Genomic DNA, 24,852 nt, shown 5'->3' with positions numbered 1-24,852 from the left:
TCGAAGGACTGTGGGACCTCAGTTGTTTCCTCTTTTGTTCTTATCAAGGCCGTGAAGTGAAGAGTTTCTGCTACAGTACTTACTCCAGGCACAGCACGCAAGACCACGTCCCCACAGACAGCCCCAAAGCAACAGGTCAGCCCAACTGTAGAACGAGACCTCCAGAATAATGAACCAAGATAACCTTTTGGTTTTTTATAAAGAGATTAACCTTAGGTATTTACTACAGTAATGGGAAGTAATATTCTTTCTAGATCCCAGAAATTTATCCCTCTGTACTACTTGAGGTGGGAACAGTAACGTCCAAGAGAAGCCAACCACTCTGCCTCTGGCTTCTGCCACACCTAACAGGGCCTTTCTAGTCTTTCCCAGTAGGCATATGACAAGGTAGGACATCATCCCCTGAAGACTGGGGAGCGCATGTAGCGATGATTATAGAGACCTGGACTACTCTCACTTTGGTCAGAGAAGTATGTTTTTTTGCAGCAAGACAATGCAGCGGTTAATGTAAAAGATCCGTATCTTGTTAAAGTGCCAAGAATAAGAAACCATGAGTGGTCGGCTGAGGATATGGGTAATCTATGTTAACCTCCCCATCCAAGGTCTAAGACTATCATGGAAGAGAAGGCACCAAGGATGTAGGAGGGTGAGGAAATGCAGGCTTCTGGACATGACAGGCAGTGAGGGTCGAATATGATTGGACCAGGAAGAGAAATGAAGACAGTTGGACTACTTTTACATAGTGTTGCTGCTATTCTGCAAAGAATGAACGAGCTACTAATTACCAAAGTTGCTAGAATCAAACCAGAGCCAACAACAACTACATTAGAAAATAAGTTAGCACAGCTTGAAGATTACAGAGAAGGGGACCTCGAGCTCTTATGCCCAGCAAGAATGGCCACAAAGGACTTTGCTGGATGACTGGGATGATGGCTCACTGGATAGGGTTCTGGCTATGTAAGTGTCTGGATCCTCAGAATCCACATCAGTCTTAGGAAAGTGTAGCAGCCACCTATGTCTCAGCACTGCAGAGGTGAGACCGATCCCCTAGCAAGCTGTGGAGCAAATCAGTGAGCTTGGATTCAGTAGGCAGCCCTGTTGGCTTTCATTTCTCAAAACCTACTTTTAATATGGGTTCTTAAGAGCATTAACTTCCCTTCTAGCCCGCCACCCACCAGAGGTAGTGGGAAAGAAATGTTATTAGGATACAGAGGAAGTGAGTCCGTTTAGAACTAATTCTTTGAAGCAAATCTAATCTGAGTTGTCAACAAATCAGCAGCTCAGTTCACAGGAATCAGGAGCAACAACAGCTCAATCCATTCACAAACACTTCACGAATATACCAGCAGTTCAGTACAGTCGAGTCTAGATAGGAAACACAAATCAGCAGTAGTGGCAGGACCTAGCAGAGACATCCAGGCCTCCACTGAATCAGCATAAGTCAGCAGGAACGACCAGGACCAGCAGGGATGCCAGGAGAAGTGTTCTGCTGTGCATCTCTCAATGAAGCGAAGATCAGCGATCAGGGAAAATGGAGACATGAGTCTAAGAAGTGTTGCAAAACTAACCATGCAAACCCGCCATCACTGTCTCTTGGGTCCTACTTATACTCCCTCCAAAGATCATGTGTCTGCCCATGAGTCTTATCTCACCAAGTGAGTCTGTCTTATCAAAACTCCTTGTTGAGTCTGTATCAGCTGACATCACTCGGCCAATTGGCCAGAGTCCACAGAAGCAGCAAGAAGCCACCAGAGCACCACCAGAAGTGTTTTTGGGTAAGGAGTCTATGGAGTCACAGCAAATGGAGCTCATCGAGGCAATGTGAGGTGAATCAATACATGTGTGTCACAAAACATCCTATCACCTGTATCTGCTTCAGGAAAACACTCCTTCATGTGTCTGCCCCAGCAAAACATCATCTGACACAACCGACTTTCCAAAGAAACCATAAGCTTCCACTTCAAAGTCCTGCTTCAATAGATTAGCCGAGAATGAATATGAAAAACACCTGGCTTATACACATGTACCATCTACCACATGCATATAAATACACACGCGCACACTAGACCTACTCATAAATATGACTTTTCCAGAATCACAACTTGTACCAAATTTACTGCAGCACACACACACACACACACACCCCTGCGAGGACCTGTTTAATTGGGGATGATACCACGTCTCTGATCCTGTAACCAAGGCGTATCATTTCAGAATAGCTTATGCTACTTCCTCACTTTACCTCGTGATGTCTCTTCCGGTGCACCAGCCTCCTTGCTTTGCCCCTGATTCCCAAGGCATGTCTCTTCTGCACTGCAACATCTCCTGTTTATTTCCAAATATATACCATTTATCCTTAGGGGATCTCTCTGCTTGTTATTTAAAGGTTGACAACATGCATATGCAAGCTACGAAGTACAAATTGTGTAGTGTCAGTAGTTCTGCATACAAGTTAAATGCTTTTAAATTTGCATTTAAAAAATGAGGTTGTTGTGGCAATATAAAATAGAATGGTAAAATATAGGCTAATTTCAAAGTTTAATTATTATTATTTTTTATTTAGAACAACGTTAAATAGCTGTTTTAATGACTTTTCTCATTGCCATGACAAAATATCTGACAAGTTAATGAAGGGTTCATTTTATTTTAGCCTCAGTTTGTGGGTACAGTTCTCCATGGTAAGCAGGACATGTGGTAGGAACAGGGTTCACATTATATCCACAGTCAAGAAGCAAAGAGATATGGCTGCTGCCCAGTGGGCATGGTCTTCCCACCCCATTAATTTAACCTGAAGCCCCTCCAGCCCAGCCTGGAGTTCCCCCCACCCCAGCTGATTCTAGAACCCTCTCCAGTTGACAATCAACATTAACCATCATGAGAGCAATGTTGTTTCAATTCTCTGTGATAACAAGAGACCAAAGAAATGAAAAGCTTTACATTTGTATTTGTTTCTTTTACTCCTCCATGTCTTGAACTGGAGCCTTGACGTTTGCGTTAACCAGGGGGCCCTGCAAACAATAAAGCTGGCTGTGCTCACGGTACATGTCTGATCATGGAGGATGTTTATAAACCCTCTCCTACCTTTCCTGCCTCTAAGGAGGGCTGGCTCTGAATGATACAGTTTGGTGTGTGCTTGGCCCTCCTAACTGCATCCATTTGTGACTTCCTGGTTCGTGTGTGTGTGTGTGTGTGTGTGTGTGTGTGTGTGTGTGTGTGTGGTGTGTCCTCTTCAAGGGGGAACAGCACATCTCTGAAGTCTCCACACTCACACTTCTGGACCTATAGTCTAGAGGAGAGCAGCATCTTCTGTGCTTGGGGAACTTCGCTTTGGGGGTTAGCTTGTCTGCACAGCTGATGGAGCTCCTGGGAGGATTCAGGCGAGAAGCAGCAAGAACTGAGAGGACAGACATATGAGGACTGTGCATCTATAGCAGAACCCACAGCAGCACCTGCGCAGAGCCTGGCTCCCCTGTGGATGGGAAAGAGGAAGGAACATGATGCCTAGCAGACTCTAGGAAAGAAGAGAAGTGTCCCTTGGGTCAACAGCATTGCTAAGCCAGGAACCCCTCAGGCCTGGCTCCCCTGGCCTCCACCAGACCAATTGGGCTTCAGGATTCTGAGAATTATTCATTACCCCTGCACTTTTTAATTTTAGGCAATTGGCATATGTTTTATTCATTAAAAAGATAAAATATCCTTGTGCATGGAGGCCCCAGAGGACACAGTGCCGAGGGTGGCTAATGGATTTCTTTATAAGGCGGTTTTATGCAGTGAGGCAACAAATGTGTTTATGCTTAGGAGGGGCTTTTCTTTGATGGGGGAGCTTCAGACCCGGGGTACTTTAGAATCTGTACCCAGCCTCTGTGCTCAAGCTGAGGTATTACTCTGAGCGCCCGCCATGCCCAAGAGGCCAGCAGACTCTTCTTGAATCAGGTTTGTTGGGCGGTGGTGGAGGAGGAGAAAGCCTGTTATTCTGTGTATGGGGTGGGGCAGGAGCTTCTGGGGCTGAAAGACTTGTTCTGGGGAAGCCTGGGTAACCAGAAAAACAGCAATAGACCTATCTGTGACCACCATCGCAGGGTTCCCGGTAGTCACTGGCACTGGAGAAAAGAGAAAGAGGTGAGATTACAAATACCTCTTTAAAACAAAACAAAATCAAAGCGCAAGGTCTTTCTTGGGATAGAAGAAAACCCACACTGAAGGTCGCCCACAAGGGGTGGGCCAGTGTGAGGTCTCCAGGGATGGAGGCAGGTCAGGGGAGGCAGGGCTGAGAAACCAAATATCCCATCATTGGCTGCTGCTTCCTCTCTCCCCAGTCTTCCCCCCTCTGTTTTGGTCTACTTGGTTCTGTTTCTCTCCTTCCTGTGCCCACCACACGCCTCCTTCAGGGAGCACAGGAGCAGGGCTGACATGGAAGAGCCCAGACTAGAGGCAGCAGGTGACTGGATGCCCTGCTGTGGAATCAAAACTCTTTGAGGGCCATTGTTCTTGTATGAGCAGTCGTACCTCTGCAAGAGATATGAAGACAATCACTTCCTATTTTCTTTTCCTTCCAAAGTTTACTGATTTGATTGAAAACAAGCAAGAGCACAAACTCCCAGGCAAGGGAACAATTTCACCTTTTGTTGTTTTGCTTGCTCTGTGTATATATTACCATATCCTAGTCTTGGTTTTCTTTCTTAGAGTGATCTGGGCTGTTAGGGAGCAATGGACTTGGGAGAAAAGGTGTGAGGTGAGTCACAGAAGGAAAGGACACAATATCTAATCGAGGAGATCTATGAAGATTGTAGAAAAAACACGCAGGGTGGTAATAATGATTGTTATCGATTTAGAATCCAATACAGTCAGGGGCCTCAATACTTCACCTCATATAATCCTCTTAGTGCCCACATCACAGCCCCAATAAGCATCAAGAAGTCAAGTGCCTAAGCAATGGACACAGAAGAGAAACCAGGATGAGACTGCTAAGTACAGGAAAGTGACTGCATAGAGTCAGAGTCCTTTCTTCTCTTTCCACTCCTACAACAGGCTCGTTAATCCATCCCAGTACCCTGGATGTAACTTGCATTTTCTTTTCTACACAGTGCTCCAGGAAGCCATGACTAATTGGGTGAGCCCTCAGCTTATGTTGTAGGGGGAAACCAGGGGCAATCTGAAAGGGGAAAGGTCCAGGAAGTAGCAGGTACTTCAGAGGGGTCAAGTATTAGGGGCTGACCCTGTTGGCATTTGCCATGAGAATGCTTTTGGTTGAACAGTGGTGGACTCTATATGCAGGAGGTCAAGGGGGCGATGAGAGAGGATGGCACAGAAGGTACCAACACCCGCACTTCAAAATTGACAGCAATAGATTCAAACGCTCCTCTGACAGGTAGGATGGACCAGCAATGAGAGGAGCTATAATAGATGGATGCCTCATGGAGATATAGACGAACAAACAAAAAAGTTGCAACTACATATAGCAAATGCTTGGGAAGATATGGAATGCTTTACAAATACATAGAAAAGAACAGAAAAATGGGGAACTGTTTGACTCACATTTGCAAATTAAATATAATAGACAAATTAACAATCTTCTCCAAGGGCTGTACACATCAGACAATTAGCTCCTGCTGCGGGCTGTGATGGACAGCACTAAGCACGGGCTTCTCTCTGTGGATGTGAGGCACGTGTCTGAACGCCTGCATCTCATCCTCTCAGTTGTCATCTCTGTATTTTAAGAACAGGTCTTGCTGCGAGTAATTGGAAAATATGGGCTTGCTTCTAACTACAGTCTATCACTGTCCTCTCAACCGTGAAGTCCACACAGATGCTGCTCTCTCTGGCTCCTGCGAGAGCTCAGATTCAAAGGGCTCCTGATTGTTACCGCCACCTCCTCCCTGCCCTGCTGCTAACAAGTGACACCCCACTCAACCAAAGCACTTCTTAATGAACGCCATCCCTTACAAAATATCTTCACTGAACAACAAGTCCACCTTATGTTCACTTAAGAAAAGCTGCATCAGCATACAGCAATCTGATTTCCCTCCCAGAGTCATGCCTACCCACTGATGGTCACTCTTAGCTGTGTTACTTTCTAATGCTATGCTGTGCTTTGGAGCTGGGGTGAGCTTCAGCATCGATGGCTATGGATTAGGGAGGGGAGAATAGGTTATAAGGTCCAATCAAAGGTCTAACATTTCTTCAAGTAGCATCTTCTAGGGGGTTTCCATGACATTCTTTATGCCAGCATGTGTTGAGTAGTGTCAACTGCATTTTAACACTCTGTGCTAAGCATGTTATGAAAGCCATTTCTAATCCTTCTATTATTGGTGGGGTAGCCTCTTACGGTAGCGATAGAAACACATTGCTAGGACTTTCTCCACGGCTGTCTGCCCCTGCAGGGTACCCTCAGCTGTAGAGAGCTGACTTACTAACAACTTGTTCTATCTGTACCTAGCATCTGAGTGAGGTGGGCAAATGATGGAACATTCCCCCAGGTGACAGAGGTCAGAGCCTCACAATTATATCAGTCTTCTGAAGGGTGCAGCCTGTCTTCTACTTAGTCTAGCTTCTTCCTTACTGCTTCCAGGGGGGTTCATCCCAGTAATCACCTTGTATACCCTGTGGTGCTTTGAACGAGAATGACCCTCATGGGCTAATAGATTTGAATGCTTGGTCCCGGGTTGTTAGAATTGTTTGGGAAGGATTAGGAGGTGTGGCCTTGGAGGAGGTGTATCACTGGGCCAGGTTTTAAGGTTTCAAAAGTCCAAGGCATCCCCAGTTAGCTCTCTCTGTTTGTTGTGTTTCAAGGCATAATGTCTCAGCAATTGCCCCAGTGCCATGCCTGTCTGCCTGCTGCCGTGTGCCTCACCACAATGTCCACAGACTCTAGCCCTCTGGATTCATAAACCCTGAATTCAACACTTTATTTTACAAGTTGCCTTAGTCATGGTGTTTTATCATAGCAATAGAAAAGTAACTAGGACACGCCCCAAACTCCATCTCAGCATTTGCTTCTGTTTCCTAGTCTTTATGATGGAGGTGGTCCCTCCTAGGGCTGTGCTACATGATGCATGAGGAAATGTGTGTGGGAGTGTTTTCCACAGTGCCTGGCCCATGGAGTGCGCTCAGTAAGCAGCAGCCATTGTGTTATAACCCGGAGCCATGGAGCCTGAAGTGTTGGATCCAAGACTATAATCTACCTGCCCCACTCTAGGCCTTGGGCACATAGTCAGCTTGGGACTCTCTCCAGAGCAAGTTCTGACATACAAACCTGCAAATGTCTTTCTTAATGGAAGTCACACAGGTATACCATGCAACAAATCGGCTTTGAAGAACCCTGCTTGTTTACCTGTTTCCTCCTGTTGGGTCATCTCTGCCTTCTAGACCTTTGTGCCTCAGAACAGGAAGTTCCTGGCATTCGCTCCTAACCTCACAAGCGTTGAGGGGCTGGACACATAGGATCATGGAATAATGCTGTTTATGGACCAAATGATCGCACAACTAGCTAAAACTTCAATTCTTTTAGATTTCCTGTTGAGCTTGAGAAAAAATCATATCACCTAAGGTACTTAGATTTTATGGAGAGGGTCTGGGGTTCCCAGTCATTTCAACAAATACATTTGTAGGCATCTGTAATAAATAAACCCAAACTCTTACCCAAACAGGTCATCAAAGTGACCATGATGGTCCGGGTAGGGGTTTCCAGTGATAGTTGAGGGCCAAAAATACACTGGTGAACCATGGAGATATAACCCACTCCTCTAGGGCTCTGCTGTGCAGGGGATGGGGGTACAGGGGTACCCCATAACTGGTCTCAGCAGAGGCACATTGTTCTGGATTGAAGGACAGGTGGGGGGACCTTCTAGCCTAACAACTTCTGTGTGTCAAAAGGCTCCCTGATGGCTCTTCTCACTTTAATGAGTCAGATACTTGGGTATAAGATCATGGGGGATTTCCCCTAAATTCTGAACACCTGGATATTTGTTAATTCTGTAGAACTGTCAGATAAATCTGAAAAGATCTTTCTTAGCAGAAATTCACAGGTGTAGCACGAGACAAGGAGCTTTGGAGAACCAGCGTGTTTCCTGTCTTCCCAAGATTTCATCCTTCCAGAGGTAGGAGCTGGCTGACTGGTAGTCCCAGGACAAACTCTAAGAGTCTGTGTTTGTCCTTGCATACTAGCCCCCACTTTGGAGGATTTGAACAGTGCTGCATAATGCTTCTTCCAGCAGAAATAAAGCTCTAAAAAATAACCCAAAGAGAAACAGTGGTTGCACAGTGTACCGTCCCATCCCAGCGACTGCCTGCCTTGCATGCTAAAAACAGACCTGGCTCCTGATGCCTCTGCCTTGCTAACTCTCAAGAGTGTAAGATTCTGTGCATTTGGCCAAAGGCAATATTATAAGTGTATCAGATGACTTCCGGATTTGATTACTGAAAGCAGAGTAGGGAGAAATTAAGGTATAATACTGCTGAGGAAAGGAGAAAATTTATTATTATTTTTTTTTTCAGATCAGATTTAAAGGTAGAACTAACGAGGCAGCAAGAAAGGATTCTGGGTTGCCAAGATCTCTGGTTACTTAGAAGAATAGCTTAGAGAGGTGGTCGGATAACATACTGTCTCAGTGTGGTGACTCTGGACTCCAGAGCTTTTATTTTATTTGCTTTAAAAAAGTGTTTTCTCCTCTAATTATAAAACAATATATCCTTATAGAATTTTATTTTTTAAAAAAAGAGAATTACAGAGCTGAAAGCTACAAGCTGTATATAACAGTTGTCCCTTAAGTCAGCCATTTTGAGTTTGGAAATGTCCCCTAGTGGCTCTTATATAGCTGTTTTAGTTTTCTAAAAAGGCTTTGGGGTGAGACAATGTCTGTGCTAGTAGGCAAATAACAGCAAATAATACTTTTGCTTTATAAACTTTAAGATTGTTCTATCAATACCACACAATTAACCCTTTAGACAGGGGCAATGTACAAGACACATTTATTTGCACAATGCACTTAGTGTAGCTGCTGAAGTCACTAGTAAGTTTGGATTTTCTACATCAAAAACTTACATTATTTGTAAATAATGATGATGTTTCTTTCTTTTTATTCCATTAACCTTGGCTTCCTTTTTATAATCTTGCTCTGTGGGATAAGGCTTCCTGTAGAACAAACATTAATAGACCTTGCAACAAAGAACAAGGTCTGTTGTGAATGCTTCTAACATTCCTAAAATATAAAATTAAAGATACATTAATAATAAAGGCTGTTTAACAACTTGGAAAAGGAAGAGACATAGAAATCAAAAGGCAGTGGCTGTGATATTAGTATTATTTGTGTATTAAATGGGCATCTTTCTAGATCACTGTCTTCCTGGAAATAAAACAGCGTGTGTTTTTTCACTTATAAAAGCTGTTGCAAAACACTCTAAAATGTCAAGGGTGGTTGACTCAAGATAATGGCATTTATACCAGACAAGCAGGTTTTAGAATGTTTATTTCCTTATTTATTCTTCTCTCATATATTACATCCCGACTGCCGTTTTCTCTCCCTCTTCTTCCCCTAGTCCCTCCCCCTCCACTCTGCTTCATTTTAAGTCAAAAGCGTTCTATAGATAAAGATAAACATTAAGAATGAAGAACATTTCATAAGGAAGATGGGTATAGTGGAATAGAGTCTGATGATGTCTGTCTTTTGCTTCTAAACTCAATGCTTCTTTATATTCATAGTTATAATTCCCCATTTATTTGCTCCACAGTACTCTGTGTTCTGTGTTTATATCCTAGCTTCAGTTTATGCCTTAGAAACTCGTTAGCAGCTCTTTCAACCAGGGACAGTGAGGGAAAGCCTCAATGGTTTCTTGCTTCTCTCTTGGGTGACGGTTTCTCTAAATACTTGACTCTTTCTGGAAAATTCTATGTTCTGACTATCTCAATCTATTTGTTTTTATCCTAGGTATCTGTCCTTTTTATTTTCTAACTTCTTAAATCGGTGTTTATTTTTAATCTCTACTGCTCTGTATTGTTCTAAATAACTCCCTCATTTTTGTTATCTACCTTAGTGATCCTCTCTTTAGCTGATTCTAATCTCATATTTTATTGGGTATTTACTTTTAAGATTATGTTTTAATATCTAAGCCTTTTAGTATACATCTATTTAATTTTATATACTTCTTAAAAACTATTTGTTTCAGATTCTTCTTTTTCAACTTGGGTGCTAATTCTTCTACAGATTGCTTCTACTTCAGATTATATTTGTCTTTCTTTTGAGGCAAATTTCTATACCTCCACACCCCCACACCCACATACACACAAAAGTTTCTAGAAATTCACTAATCTGGGACTTATTTTTCACTTGTTTCTTAGCCTGAACCCTGACTCAAGGAATAACACACATCTGGACTCTCATAAATAATACATCTTCTTGTCTGATTATGGGACAAGACAAGTTTCCTTGGTGCTATCTGGGTCAAATCCTAACCGGAAGGAAGGGGGTATGGTTTTATACATGAACTGCAGTTCTTGTTTTACCTTGTCTGGTCTCAGTGCATCAGCATCTGTCCAGTGTGCATATTCAAGAACTAGGCCTTAGCTGAGGTTCTCTTGGGCTTCCATGACAGCTATGCGAAGCATCATCTCTGCTTTTCAATCCTTATTTTTTCCTACCCTCTAGATGTTTCCTTTCTCCTGTCCTCTTTATTTGTTCCCTTTCTACCTTTGTTTCTTAGCTGTGAATTCAAATATATTTCAAAACTTTAATCCAACATTTCTATTTTTGTAGTGAAAAAAATGTTAGTCTAGTTCATTTTCTTGTCAGAAAAGACATATTAGATTTTGCCTGCTGTTTTTTAAAAGCTAATATTATAAACAAAGAAAAAGCTCCATTCCACTGCAAACTTTTTGTAAACATAATTTTAACTGAAATATGTTTAATTTTATAAATACATATAATCAAACATTTATATTTCATTTCAAAAAGTAACAATTAATGGTAAAATTAACATAGTAAATATGAATGTTTACTGTAAATTGGGCCAATTTTGTGGTTTTTTTTTACTGCCTTGTTACTTTCAAATAAAAGTGTATATACAATGTGAAAACTTAATTGTGTTAGAAGAAAAGGAAATTATTGTTAGGAAAAGAATACAATTTTTCTTTAAATCTTCACTTGGAGGCTGGTCATTAGCTGTGAGTTTACCCAAGTCTGACAGTATTATTGAATAAGGCTGAGGATGCCCACAGAGTGCATGTGAGATTTGAGAATGTAACAAGGACCAGTCCAAGCAGGAGACTTGAGTTAGATAGTAAAGAAAACCCTAAGAACACACATATGCAACAATGTATTCCAGAGACAGAACAGTGACTCACAGCAAGGCACCAATGAACCTTCCCAAAGAACGCACTGTTGCCTTCATAGGCTCCAACTCAGTCTCCTCTATACCATGAGGGTATTGCTCTAGATGAACAGGATGTCCAAGTGAGTATGTGTGTGTATGTGCCCATGCTGAAATTCTTCTTTTCTCATTTGTGTGTGTGAACTGGTGGGTGGGGTTAGAATGTGTATGGTGTGCATGTGTGTGTGTGTGTGTGTGTGTGTGTATACATGACCATGTGTGTGTGTGCATGTGGAGGGCTGAGGTTGACATCAGGAGTCATTCTTGATTGCTCTTCCACCTTCCTCACTGAGGCAGAGTCTTTCAATTAAATCGACAGCTTCCCAATATGGCTGGTCACTGGCCATCTTCCTCTGGATATGCCTTGTCTTTGTCTCACCCATCCAGCATTTAAGTAGATTCTAGAGAGCAGACTGTAGGCCTCACTCTTGAACAAGTGCTTTAACGAGTGCTGCACCATCTTCCTAACCCCTCATGCTGAAATTCTTATGAGATGGTCTTATTTATTCATTCCATCATTCATGTTCAATTCTTCTAGTCAGATACTCGTGTCAGCACAGGAAAAACAAATTCCATCTTTCCTTTAAATTGGACCATAAACTATGGTTCTTAGGGATCTGAGGGGATAGGAAAACATGGTGAAAATATGTGCTTCCATAAAACATAATAAGTTGCCTTGGAGATGTAGGGTTTTTTTTGGGGGGGGGGGTTCTACTAACACTGTTATGGCTGAAGAAAACCATAGCAAACTCTGACATACAGTTCAGTAACAGCAATTCTAAGAGACAAACAATTGTTTTGAACTGAGATGTTGCCCAGTGGTCAGTGCTTACCTAACATGTGCAAGGACCTGGGTTCCATTCCTGGTAAAACACACACACACACACACACACAGAGAGAGAGAGAGAGAGAGAGAGAGAGACACAAAAATATAGAGAGAGAGAGTTTCACACATATAACTTCTTGAAAATCTNAGAGAGAGAGAGAGAGAGAGAGAGAGAGAGAGAGAGAGAGAGAGAGAGAGAGAGTTTCACACATATAACTTCTTGAAAATCTGGCTTTGTCTCTGGTTGACATTTAGAATATCTCCCATAGAGTATTGTTCATCAGGAGAATGTAATACTTAAATTGCCTGCCAATTCTGTGCACTGCATCTAACTTTATCCTAAGTTCCCATGGGGCTTTTGGTTTTACCCCTTTGACTTTGTACCTGGTCCACAATGGGAGGAGACTTTAACTGAGTATTGGGTAAATGGGGTTGCTTAGACCGTCTCTCTTTCTAGATCTCAAGAACAAGCACAAAACCAGGGTCACCCTGGAAGTTGTCTTTCCCATAGCTAGCTTAGCAGGAAGTTGGTGCTCAGATAGCAGAACAGATTTAACAGAGAGAAGCCGGTCATGAATGACATCCTTTTCTACTGACTGGAAGCCATCTTATCCATGGATTTAAGCCACTCTCAGGTGTTCTAAAGTCTAGTTTCAGCCAGACTGAGCTATGGTTTTGTTTATCTGAATCAGAAAATGTTCTAACTAATAGATATGTAGATAGATAGGTAAATAGGTAGGTGGGTAGTTAACTAGGTAGGTAGACAGATAGATGATAGATGGATAGAAAGATAATAGATATGTAACTTTCAACAAGGACTCAATAATCAAATAGATGTGGAAACTGATTCATTATAGACATGAGCTACAGTACTACCAACATCAGGTATCTAATGTTTTCTAAGCCCTGAATACTGTTCTTAGCATATGGGTAAAATAGGATTGCTTATCCCTTCTCTCTTTCTAGATCTCAAGAAGCACAAAGCTAGGGTCACCCAGGAAGTCATTTCTCCCATAGCTAGCTTAACAGGAAGTTGATGCTCTGAGTGAGACTGACATCACCTCCATCACCCCCACTTACAGATGTAGAAGTGGCAGCATGAAGAATAAGTCACTTGGGTAAGGTCATTTAGTTGTTGTATCAGTTATTTTTCTACTGTTGTGATAAAACACTATGACCAGGACAATTTAGAGAAGAAAAACTTGATCTGGACTTACGGTTCTAGAAGGTTAGAACCCATGATAGAGACAGATGGCAAAAGTAACTAGATGCGGGGTATGGAGGACTCACAAGTTGAATCACAAAAGAAAGAAAGTTGGGGTGGGGGCAGGAGAGAGAGAGAACTCAAAATGGCATGCATCCTTAAACTCTCAAAACCCACTTCCAGTTACTTACTTCCTCCAGCAAAGCCACAACTCCTAAGCTTCCACAAACAGCATCACCAATTAAGGACCAAGCATTTCAAATGCCAGAGACTATGCGGAACATTTTCATTCAAACCGCACATTGCAGAATCCAAGCAGCCTGGTTCCAGAACCTGACTGCTTAATTACTGAGCCATACTGCCTCTGGAGAAAGTGAATACACCATTTACAGGGAAGAGTCTTCCAACCTGAAGTTCCAAGTGTAGATTTAACAACTAGGATCTTCACCAAGAAACTAGAGGACAGCTATTCTGTGCCACCAAGGGGATGGCAAATGGAAAGCATTCATCAACAGAGCAGGAAGAATGATATGACATGAGGGTATTTGGATAACTTTGGTGAAATCCTGGCTTGCTGTGTCCCAACATCATAGCACCTACCACTGGAAGGAGCCTTGCTTTCTTAACTATGAAGTGAAGGATCAGAATGGTTAGCTTGCAGTAGATAGTGTGCATGGAGTAGGTCTTCCAACTGAAATATCACTGGCTATAATGGATGACCTACATCTCATACCTCTTGCATGGGATTTGAGATATTTGGTAGTTAACATATATGCCAAGGGGTTAAGGAGATGAAGTATGGCATTTTAAGACAGTAGAGTAAACACTGGGCACTTCCTTTATATGAAGTAGCTAGAATAGACCAAACTCCAAGAGACAGAAACTGGGACAGAAGTTACCTGAAGCTATCCAGGGGGAAGGAACATGGGGAGTCATTATTTAATGGGTGTGGGAACTTTGCTTGACGATGAAGGATCTGGAAATAGTGGGGCTGCACATACTGTGTGATGCACTTAATGTCACTGAATTGTACACTTAATCTTTTAGAATTAAACTTGTAGTGACAATTTTGCAATTTTGGTTTCTTTAAAATTGCAGAAATATTCTATGAATATGTTTTCATTTTAATCCCAGATGTAGGGATATGAAGCTGCTTCTGACTGTCTGTAGCAGTTGACTATGATTTGCCTCATGCTCTAACAGAGGCATGGTTTTTGCCAACTGTAGATAATGTCTGTGATTGTGTGATGTTTGGAATACCAAGAACTTTTCAGAGGGCATATAAATGCTAGGACCCCGAGAGGTGGGGTAGGTGGTTATTGGTAATTCAGAGGGTTAGTTATGGTTTCTTAGTAACTGTGCTCAAAGAAGAAACAAGAAGGAATCTCTCTCTCTCTCTTTCTCTCTGCTCTCTCTCTCTCTCTCTCCTCGTCATCGTCGCCGTCGTCGTCCTCCTTCTCCTCCTCCTCCTCCTCTTCTTTTCTTCTTCTTCTTCTTCTTCTTCTTCTTCTTCTTCTTCTTCTTCTTCTTCTTCTTCTTCTTCTTCTTCTTCTTCTTCTTCTTCTTCTTCTTCTTCTTCTTCTTCTTTCAAGACAGGGTTTCTCTGTGTAGNCCTGGCTGTCCTGGAACTCACTCTGTAGACCAGGCTGGCCTCGAACTCAGAAATCCACCTGCCTCTGCCTCCCAAGTGCTGGGATTAAAGGCATGCTCCACCATGCCAGGCTCTATTATTCTTTCTTTCCTATCTAAAGATATGGGGTCAAACCAGGATATAAAGGGTGGGGAAAAGAAGAACCCAGAAAGTAGCAAAGACTACAAGTGGTATCCAAATGATGGAGAAAAATGGGAAATTTGATTACAAATGCTCTAGAGGAAATGGAGGAGGATGATAGAATGGATTTTTCCCCAAGATGCCTGCAAAAAAATTATTGAAGCTGCTACCACTGAGATAGTCCCCTGCTTTGCTCCTAAAGGGGATTTTCTGTTTTGTTTTGTTTTGTTTTAAATTTTTCTTCTTTATATATCATGTTTCAAAAAAGGTTAGAAGAATGGATGAACAATTGGAAAAATTGTGGGTAACAATGGAGGGGCCTGAGAAACAAACAAACAAACAAACAAACAAATGAACAAACAAAAATGGCTGAAGTGGGAAAACTGAAGGGGCTAGCCTGCTCTCTCTTTTCTGAAAGGGTTGCAGAGTTGGGACTGGGGAGGTTTTGGTGCAATGGGTTAAATATGTGGGACTGGAAGGTCAGATAGGAAACTTAAGGCCTTATTTGGCTGACATATTTACGGGGAAGGGATCTTTTACAATAGTGGGGAACTCAGATTAATATTCCTGCAATTCCAGAGGCAGCCCATCATGAAATAAGAGACAAAATGGTAGATGTTCCTGGGGAAGGTATTGATACAGTTCATCAAAAAAAAAATTCAGGCTGTGCACAATTGTTCAAACACACCACAATTAATGGCTGAAAACAGAAGGGAAGGACGAAGTGATAAGAATGTGCTTTCATTTGAATCCCTGGTGTAGGGCTGTGGGGTTGCTTTGGACTGTCTGCAGCAGCTGACTGTGATTTGCCTGGTGCTCTAGCAGAAGTGTGGTTTTGTCAGCTGCAAGTAATTTCTGTGACTGTGTGATATTTGGAATTCTGAGAACTTTTCAGAGCATATAAATGCCAGAACCTGGACAGGTAGGGTGGGTGGTTATTGGTCATTTGGGGAGATTGGTTGCAGTTTGTATGGCCAAAGAAGAAACAAATTAGAAATTAGACTTGGGGATTTTCCTAATTCCTCTCTCCCCTCTATCCTTGTTTCTCTCCTATCTAGTGTTAGAGGGTGAAACTGGGAGGGTAAAAGGTGAGAAAAAGAAGAACCCACAAAGTAGCAAAGACCAGCTGCGGAAGCTGCTAAATTTTATGTTACATAAATATTAATATCACAATTAAAAATAGGAAAAATAAAGCCACCTCTCAGTTTAGTGACATAAGAAATGGTAATAACTGGATATGAAAACCACGAGCACGAAAATTTAAACCCATAAAATAATGAGATTATAGTTTAGAGTACCTCTTATGTGTGATATCTACTTGATCATAATCATTAATTGTACAATAGTGTTGCAGGGATCCCAAGTGCGGAAGTACATGAAAGGTCATTTGCTTAGTGCCTTGGCATTTGAAAACCATGCCTAGGAATTTCATAAATTCATTCTTTTTAATAGCTGAGTACTACTCCATTGTGTAAATGTACCACATTTTCTGTATCCATTCCTCTGTTGAGGGGCATCTGGGTTCTTTCCAGCTTCTGGCTATTATAAATAAGGCTGCTATGAACATAGTGGAGCATGTATCCTTACCGGTTGGAACAATCTTCTGCCCAGGAGATTGCGGGATCCTCCGGTAGTACTATGTCCAGTTTTCTGAGGAACCGCCAGACTGATTTCCAGAATACTACTCAGCTATTAAAAAGAGTGAATTTATGAAATTCCTAGGCAAATGGATGGACCTGGAGGGCATCATCCTGAGTGAGGTAACCCAATCACAAAGGAACTCACACAATATGTACTCACTGATAAGTGGATATTAGCCCAGAAACTTAGGATACCCAAGATATAAGATACAATTTGCTAAATGCATGAAACTCAAGAAGAATGAAGACCAAAATGTGGTCACTTTGCCCCTTCTTAGAATTGGGAACAAAACACCCATGGAAGGAGTTACAGAGACAAAGTTTGGAGCTGTGTCGAAAGGATGGACCATCTAGAGCCTGCCATATCCAGGGTTCCATCCCATAATCAGCTTCCAAATGCTGACACCATTGCATACACTAGCAAGATTTTGCTGAAAGGACCCAGATATAGCTGTCTCTTGTGAGACTATGCTGGGCCCTAGCAAACACAGAAGTGGATGCTCACAGTCAGCTATTGGATGGATCACAGGGCCCCCAATGGAGGAGCTAGAGAAAGTACCCAAGGAGCTAAAGGGATCTGCAACCCTATAGGTAGAACAACATTATGAACTAACCAGTACCCCGGAGCTCTTGACTCTAGCTGCATATGTATCAAAAGATGTCCTAGTCAGCCATCACTGGAAAGAGAGGCCCATTGGACTTGTAAACTTTATATGCCCCAGTACAGGGGAATGCCAGGGCCAAAAAGTGGGAGTGGGTGGGTAGGGGAGTGGGTGGGAGGGTATGGGGGACTTTTGGGATAGCATTGGAAATGTAAATGAGGAAAATACCTAATAAAAAGTATTAAAAAAAAAAGAAAGAAAGAAAGAAAGAAAGAAAGAAAGAAAGAAAGAAAGAAAGAAAGAAAGAAAGAAAACAATGCCATCTCCACTCCACTCCTGCTGTTAGCTTGTTGTCTGATGGGAGTTGTGACCTCACACATTACCCAGAGGTCCTTGCGAAGCTCTCTGCCAGGGCCCTGCTCACTTCCCATCATCCTCAGTGCTAGGTTGCCTGTGCTATTAGGTAAATCTCAGCCTAAACCCGAGAAGTATCAAAAAAAAAAAAAAAAAAAGTACATGACCTCCTGTGACTAAAAGAAAAAGGAAAAACCTAGCTGTAAACTTTTAAAGGAAAGAGCATCTTTATAATAACAATAAAACGTTCCCAAATCAAGCCTTTAAGAGGCAAGGCTGCATCCTATCTTTGCCTGGGGCCCATAACTATCCTCAGCTAATCTTTCTCTGACAGATAAAGAGCTGCTATATCCATTCTTATAGCTCAATTTTAAAACTTTATTCTGAGAAGTGGGGAAAAGGAGCCCCGGATGGGAATGAAGAATGAGTGTTTGAGGCTAGGTAAGGGGAAGAGGGACATTAGGATAAGTGGAAGCTCGGCTTACTTATCTGCAGAACAGAAGTTTTTAAGAACAAACAAATCTGAGATTGAATATTTCAGGCAAATTTGTGAGACTGTAGGTTCACACTTGAATAATTCCTTTATAGGGTGCCACACCACTCCAGACTGGTTCTCCAACAGGCACACCCGATTAGGACAGGTGGGCAGCTGTGACAGGCTGTGGGAAGGGTAGGGGAGATAAACAAGCTGAAAGTGTTTGCGAGCATTCTGCGACCCTTCAAGGAGTCTACACGTCTTTAATAATAAGAAATCTGTTTATCAGCTGGAGATGGCTTCTGGTTAGCTCTGAACTGGAGCGAGATATTTGAAAAGGGCCATTGAGCCTCGGGGTGCTGTGTCTTCATGAAAGCAACATGAATTGTATTCCATTTGGGCTGTAGTAGAAAGGTACTGGGTGCAGAGGCGCTGCCTGGCTCACATGGACTCTTCATGGGGAGGGAGGGTTCACACTTCTTCCTGTGCAGAACTAGTTAAATCCTCATGGCCCACTCAGGAGTTTCTGGTGGGCATGCATCTATTTGGACTTGCACAGTTTGCTTGCTGGAAACTCAGAAGCCATGGAGATAATCACCCATTGTCATGAAATTGTCTGCTTAGGGATAAAGAGCTAAGAGTGTTTGATTGGTTCCTGTCATCTTTCTACTCCTTCTTTCTCATTCTTTTTTAAAGCTCTGGCTATACTTGGCTTCTGTAAGCTACATCATCATCCTTCCTCCCCCCCAAAATGTTTTTTTTTTTTTTATGTTTTAAAGCAGCTAAGATTAGTTTCGCTTACATGCGGCGTTTCAACTCAAATGTGAGCCATGTGAGCTGAATCCCTAGAGACTGTTAGACAGACAATGATGCCTGTGCTTACCTCAGGGATTGGTAGCTCATGAGAGGCTCCTAGGTCAAAGATGCCCAACGTCTCCTTCCCCAGTTCCCACTTAGGTATCTGGAGAAAACATTGAAGGATCTTGTTTATGACTTTGACTTCTCTTCCCTTAACCCTCCACCCAGATAGCCAATTAATTCTCAGATCTCTTTGTTTCTGGGAGCAGAAACGGATCTCAGGCTCACTAACCTGTCACTACCTGTGATCAAAGTACAAGAGAGAACAGCTTACGGGAGGGGAGATGGATTTTGCTCCTGGTTTCAGAGAGTTTGGCTCATGGTTGCTTGGTTGTGTGTGTGTGGACAGAGCATCACAGCTGTGGGAGCTTGGAATAGAAGCTGTTCATACAGACAGGACTCAGGAAAGGGGAATATAGGGAGAAACCAGGGCATGATAACACTAAGGGTATGCCCTGGTGACCTACTTCCTCCAGGTAGGTTCCACCTTCCAAAGTTTCCACAACTCCAAAATAAGATCACCAGCTGAAGTCCAAGCCTTAGAAAGCTGAGTCTGTGATGGCAGGGGTTGGGGGAAGAGGTGGGTGTGTCAGCATTTCATATTCAGATCATAACACTATCTGAAGCCATCGGTGCCTTTGTTTGAATGACTGCAATGGGCTCTTGGGTGGTCTTTGGTCTTCCTGTACCTATAAACTATTATTTTTCCATCTGGATCCAAATAGCAGGTGGGTTAATCTTATTGACATTTAAACTATCCCAGATTGAAATTTTCTGTATTAGGATGCAGCCTAAGCTAACATAACAAAAGAAACTCAAAATACAGTGACTCCAGCCAAAGGAAATGAGTAGTTCAGAGCAAATTCTATCTTGTTGCTCACCATACCCAAGGGGTGCTTTACACTGTCAGGAGGCAGAGTTGGTTGCTTACAGAGAGCAAGTGTGATGGGGAAAACAGAAACTGGACACATGGCAGATCTTTCTCAGACTTTCACTGGTCACTTCTGCTCACAGCTGATGGATTCATAAGAGTGAACTCACCCGACCGCACATGTGTGCCAGGAACTTCTGTGTGGCCATCAGTTGGCTGAAACTCTAAACCGAGGAGGAATGGGTACAGAGGAGAGCCCGCAGCCTCACCTGCCCTTTCCAGTGGTTGCTGGTATTACAGAATAACAAGCTTTTCCCTGTGGCCTCCCATGGGATCTGTGCAGTTTCAATTTTTTTAAACCTTACTGTTAGTGAAGGATCTTAAATGCTTTAACCTCCCTTTTAACCCATCACCCACCAGAGGTAGTGGGAAAGGAAGGATGCGGGCCACAGCAGGAGTCAGCAGCAGGAGGGACCAGGAGGGGGCACCAGGAGAAATTTTCAGTCATGCCTCTCTCAGCAAAGTGAAGATCAATGAAGATGAGAGACCCACAAGCATTGCACAGCTAGCTCTATAAACAAGCCAAGCTCAGCCCCCATCATTGTCCTTCCAGTCCTGTTGATACCCTTCAAACATCACGTGTCCTCCATGTGTCTTGTCTCAGCACCTGTGTCTCTCTCAGCTGACACCATTCTGTCAATCAGCCTGAGTCCAAGGAAGCAGCAAGAAACTGCAGCACACTGCCAGAAGTTTTGGGGTGTGTTTCTCTCTATGGAGTCCTGACAAGTGGAGCTCAACTATGCAATGTAAGGAGGACCAATGCATGTGTGTTGTGAGTGAAGAATCCTTCATCATGTGTCTTTTGGATGCTTATTTTAGCAGAACATCCTTTCTCCTGTGTCTGTTTTAGGCAAATGCTCCTTTACGAGTCTGCCTTAGCTTTTCGCCTGTGTCTACTTTAGTGAACTGTTCCTTTACGTGTTTGCCCCAGTAAAATGCCATCTAACACAGATGGCTTTCCAAAGCACCCTTAAAGTTTCCACTTCAGTTCCATTTGCTCTTTAGCCTATATGGAGGCTTCTCTGTTCTGTTCCATTACCATTCTCTGCTGCATTGACTCCATGTGTCTTTACAATGAACCTAGTCTCTTGTGCTAATTCATAGATTTGCTCATTGGTTTATGTAACATTGATCTTGGCTTTGAGCTTCCTGGGAGCAGGGCTTTCTGCATGAGCCTTGGCACCACCCCAGTATGGAGGGCAGAACATCATACCGACTCAGAGGCTGACCAAGTGGTCAATTTGGGGCCAGGTACCTACCTTCCTAAACCAAAATACTTCTCTCAAACTGTAGAAATATTTGCTGTCCCCACCCTCTGCCTCTGATCTCACCCTGGGGCCAAGCTGGCATCACTTATTCTAAAGCCTTTCCCACAATTCCCTTTTCTTTTCCATTGCTGAGATGGATGTAACTTAAAATAAAGATGTGACTTATTTAATACTGGAAGGTTCTCAGACTAGCTTCAGTGAACAGATCTTCCTAACACCACCCTCTCTGCCCCTCACACAGCCCTCTCCACCTTGCTCTCATGCTTCCTGAAGGGATAAAGGGAACAGTATTTATAACAAGCAAGTTGGAGCATTAGAATTCCCAGTTACACAGAATGAGAACCTAGTCCAATAATAATAATAATCCCCGATGTTATTTATATGTCACTTTTGTGCCAAAGTCACCTAGGTAGCTCCCAAAAGAACCTTGCAGGAAAATCTCCACCGTCAGCGAGTACCAAACACCTTAATAAGTAAGTTGTAAGGCAGAGGGCGGATGGCAATTAAAGAGGCTCATTCAATAGACTTTTTCAGATTGGAGTAAGCCTGTTCCCAGGATGTGCGCTGTGACAGTCAGCCCGGGATGATCCTGTCATCTTTAGGGCCATTTATCTGAGAAAGACAGCCTCCTGTGCCAGCTCTGAGACATCTCTCTGCCCCAGATGGAATCCTATCATGAAGAGCCGACGTTGCTTAAGATGTTGGCAGCCCCTCCGGAGGTTGGGTAGCAAAGGCCCTGAACATGGTGGCAGAAGCCATCCAAGGATGCTGCTTTGCAAATAGTGCTTAATGTGGTATTAGGCAAAGACGATTTCTCTAGATCAGGAATAAGTGTGGCTGTCAGTATAACTGTCATTGCTGAGTTAAATAAAAGTTGGAACATCAGAAATTACATTTTAAAAACCCAGTTATCATCTTTACCCATTACTTTACAAATACATATCTACTTACTGATTCTTATGGGAATACAAATGCCACAAAGAGAAGGTGAATGAAGGGAAAAAATCAAAAAAAGGAAAGAAAAGCCCTTCTTTCAAGTCAAGCTGGAGAGGGAGCCTGCCAGACACCCAGGAGAGAGACTTAGGTTTCTAGCTCTGTCTTTGGTTTGCAATCTGCCAGGTGGGCCCCGGGATTCATCTGCAAGATGTGGCAGGTACTTTTCAGCTTGGTCCCTGATGGGAAGCCAGACCACTGGGCTGGAAGAAGCAGCTCCACGCTGCCTGCCTGTTCTGTGCTCCAGACCACGGCATTTGCAGATTCTGCATGTTAAGTTGTTGACCTGGTGACCTGCAGAGATCCTGAGGAGCCTGCCTCCGCTCAGAGAAAACACCTACAGTTGGCAATGGCAGCTAATGAATTCTTTCTTGGAGGCAAACATTGACTTCATCTTTGAACTCCAAGGAGACTCGGAAAGCTCAGGCTACTTTGAAGTTTTTTTACCTTGAGATAAGAGGAAGCCGGTGAAGCTGAGGAGTCTGCATCCCGCATGGCCTTTCACAGGTGGTGGGGTCACCCCAAGAGCAAGTCAACACCCAAGCCAGCGGCTAACCCTGTTGTGCGGGATTTATGGCAGTGAGGGTTCTGTGACCTTAGAGAGGCATCAAGACACAGCATTCCTGTGGCCACCCCGCCCTCCTTAGGGGGTAGGGGAGAGAAGCAGAGACCTGGGAGGTTCCCGAGGTCCTTGAGCTCAGTGTGCAGGTTTCCTGGTAGAAAGGTCAAAGACCAGTGTGTGTGACGGTGTGACGGGTTCTGAGGGAGCATGCCCAGGAGTGCTGAGGAACAGGGGCAAACGCAGCTGCACAGGAAGCGTGGTAGGAAGGCTCCCGAACACCTGCTATGGAACTCGAGGGGAGAGCCAGGCACCAGAGGGGCATTCTCCAGTCCCTGCTGACAGCACCTGTCCTCACACTAATGTATTCTGAGAGGGAACATCTCATCATGGACTTCTAAGCTCTTGCAAGAAGGCAGGACTGCCACTACCCCAGAAGCTGAGAACAGAAGAGATTAAATAGGCAAGGTTGGGGCACAAAAATCCCAGCTGTCTCTGCCATAGGAAGAAAGTCCACGGGTTCCTTGGGCTCCTTTGTTTCTAGGGTTTGGTATAGCTGAATGCTTGCATGCCTGCATGCCTCCATACCTGCGTGTGCATGTACATGTGCATGTGTGCGTGTGTGTATGTGTGTGTGTGTGTGTGTGATGAATATCTTTGCTAGTATTCATTTTTCCCAGGTGTTCATTTTATTCATGGCAATATGTGGAGGCAATGAACAGGACAGCTCTAACTTGGAGACTCTAAGTTCCCAGTGAGTAGAACCAGAACCAGTGAGGTTATGCAAAGTGCCCTGGGAGATCTGAGGTGGGACAGTGTGGATGAGGGAAGATGCTGAAGTTGAATTACAAGAACTGCTTTTAGAGATTTGGTGCACAAACAGACTAAGTCTTCTTTTTAGAATTGATGAATGGAGCTTTGGGGGCTGCAGACATGGCTCAATCAGTAAAGTGCCTGACACAAAACCAAGACGACCTGAGTTCAAATCTCCAGCACATATAACAAGAAGTCAAGGGAAGTGTTATGCACCTGTGACCTCAGCAAGAGGGTCCTCAGGGTTTTCTGACCGGCCAGTCTAGCTAAGTGAGAGAGCGCCACACACAGAGTCCCTATTTCAAGAAATATGGTGGAGAAGGATGAAAGAAGACTTTGATGTGACCTCTGGTCTTTACATGCACATGTATGCCCGCCCATCCATGTGCACACTCACGCTTGCGCACACACACACACACACACACATACACACACACACACAGAGTTGGCCTACTTTATCCTCTCGAGGGCAGCTGGTAGAGGCCTCAGGCCTTGCAGACTGTGAGCTATCTGCTGCACCTCCCCACCTCTGTTACAGAGGGGCAAGGAATCTGTAGGCAGCAGGTCATCCCGGGTGTGAATGTTCCCAATGTATTATATTTATGAAAACCAAATACCAGATCAGACTGACCTGCAGGCCCTAATTTGTCAACCCCATTTTAACCCTTTTATGGGCCTGAACCCATTTAAGGCTCACAGCTGGATGGAGTACAGACATGGGAGAGTTTGGGTACCTTGCTCAGAAAGAAAAGTGTGGGCTAAAGTAGGATCTGAACTCAGGTCATCAGCCTTTAGGGTCAAGGCTCTAACCACTGACATTTTATTTGTCTCCATGATAAGCTGACAGATCATCTCCATCACATTTCCCCTTTCTTCCCCATCACTTTCTTCCTCTTTTGTTTCTTGTCCTGAAATATGTTTTTCTCATTCATTCATTCATTCATTCTCTCATGTACTTTCACAGTTCAATGCCAGATGCTGGAGAAAACACAAAAGGAGGACCAAGAATGTAAGTATGCAGCTGGAAAGATGGCTCAGCTGTTAAAGTCTAGGTTCACAACCAGAAATACAAGAACAGAAGTATGTTGGCAGGCATATGGACACAGGTGGACTTCCTTTCTGCTCTGGAGGCTCTGTCCAATGCAGAGAGAGAGAGAGAGAGAGAGAGAGAGAGAGAGAGAGAGAGAGAGAGAGAGA

This window comes from Mus caroli, chromosome 3, assembly GCF_900094665.2.
Source record: "Mus caroli chromosome 3, CAROLI_EIJ_v1.1, whole genome shotgun sequence".
Lineage (NCBI taxonomy): Eukaryota > Metazoa > Chordata > Mammalia > Rodentia > Muridae > Mus > Mus caroli.
The sequence above is the reverse complement of the archived record's forward strand: the minus strand, read 5'-3'. Positions refer to the sequence as shown.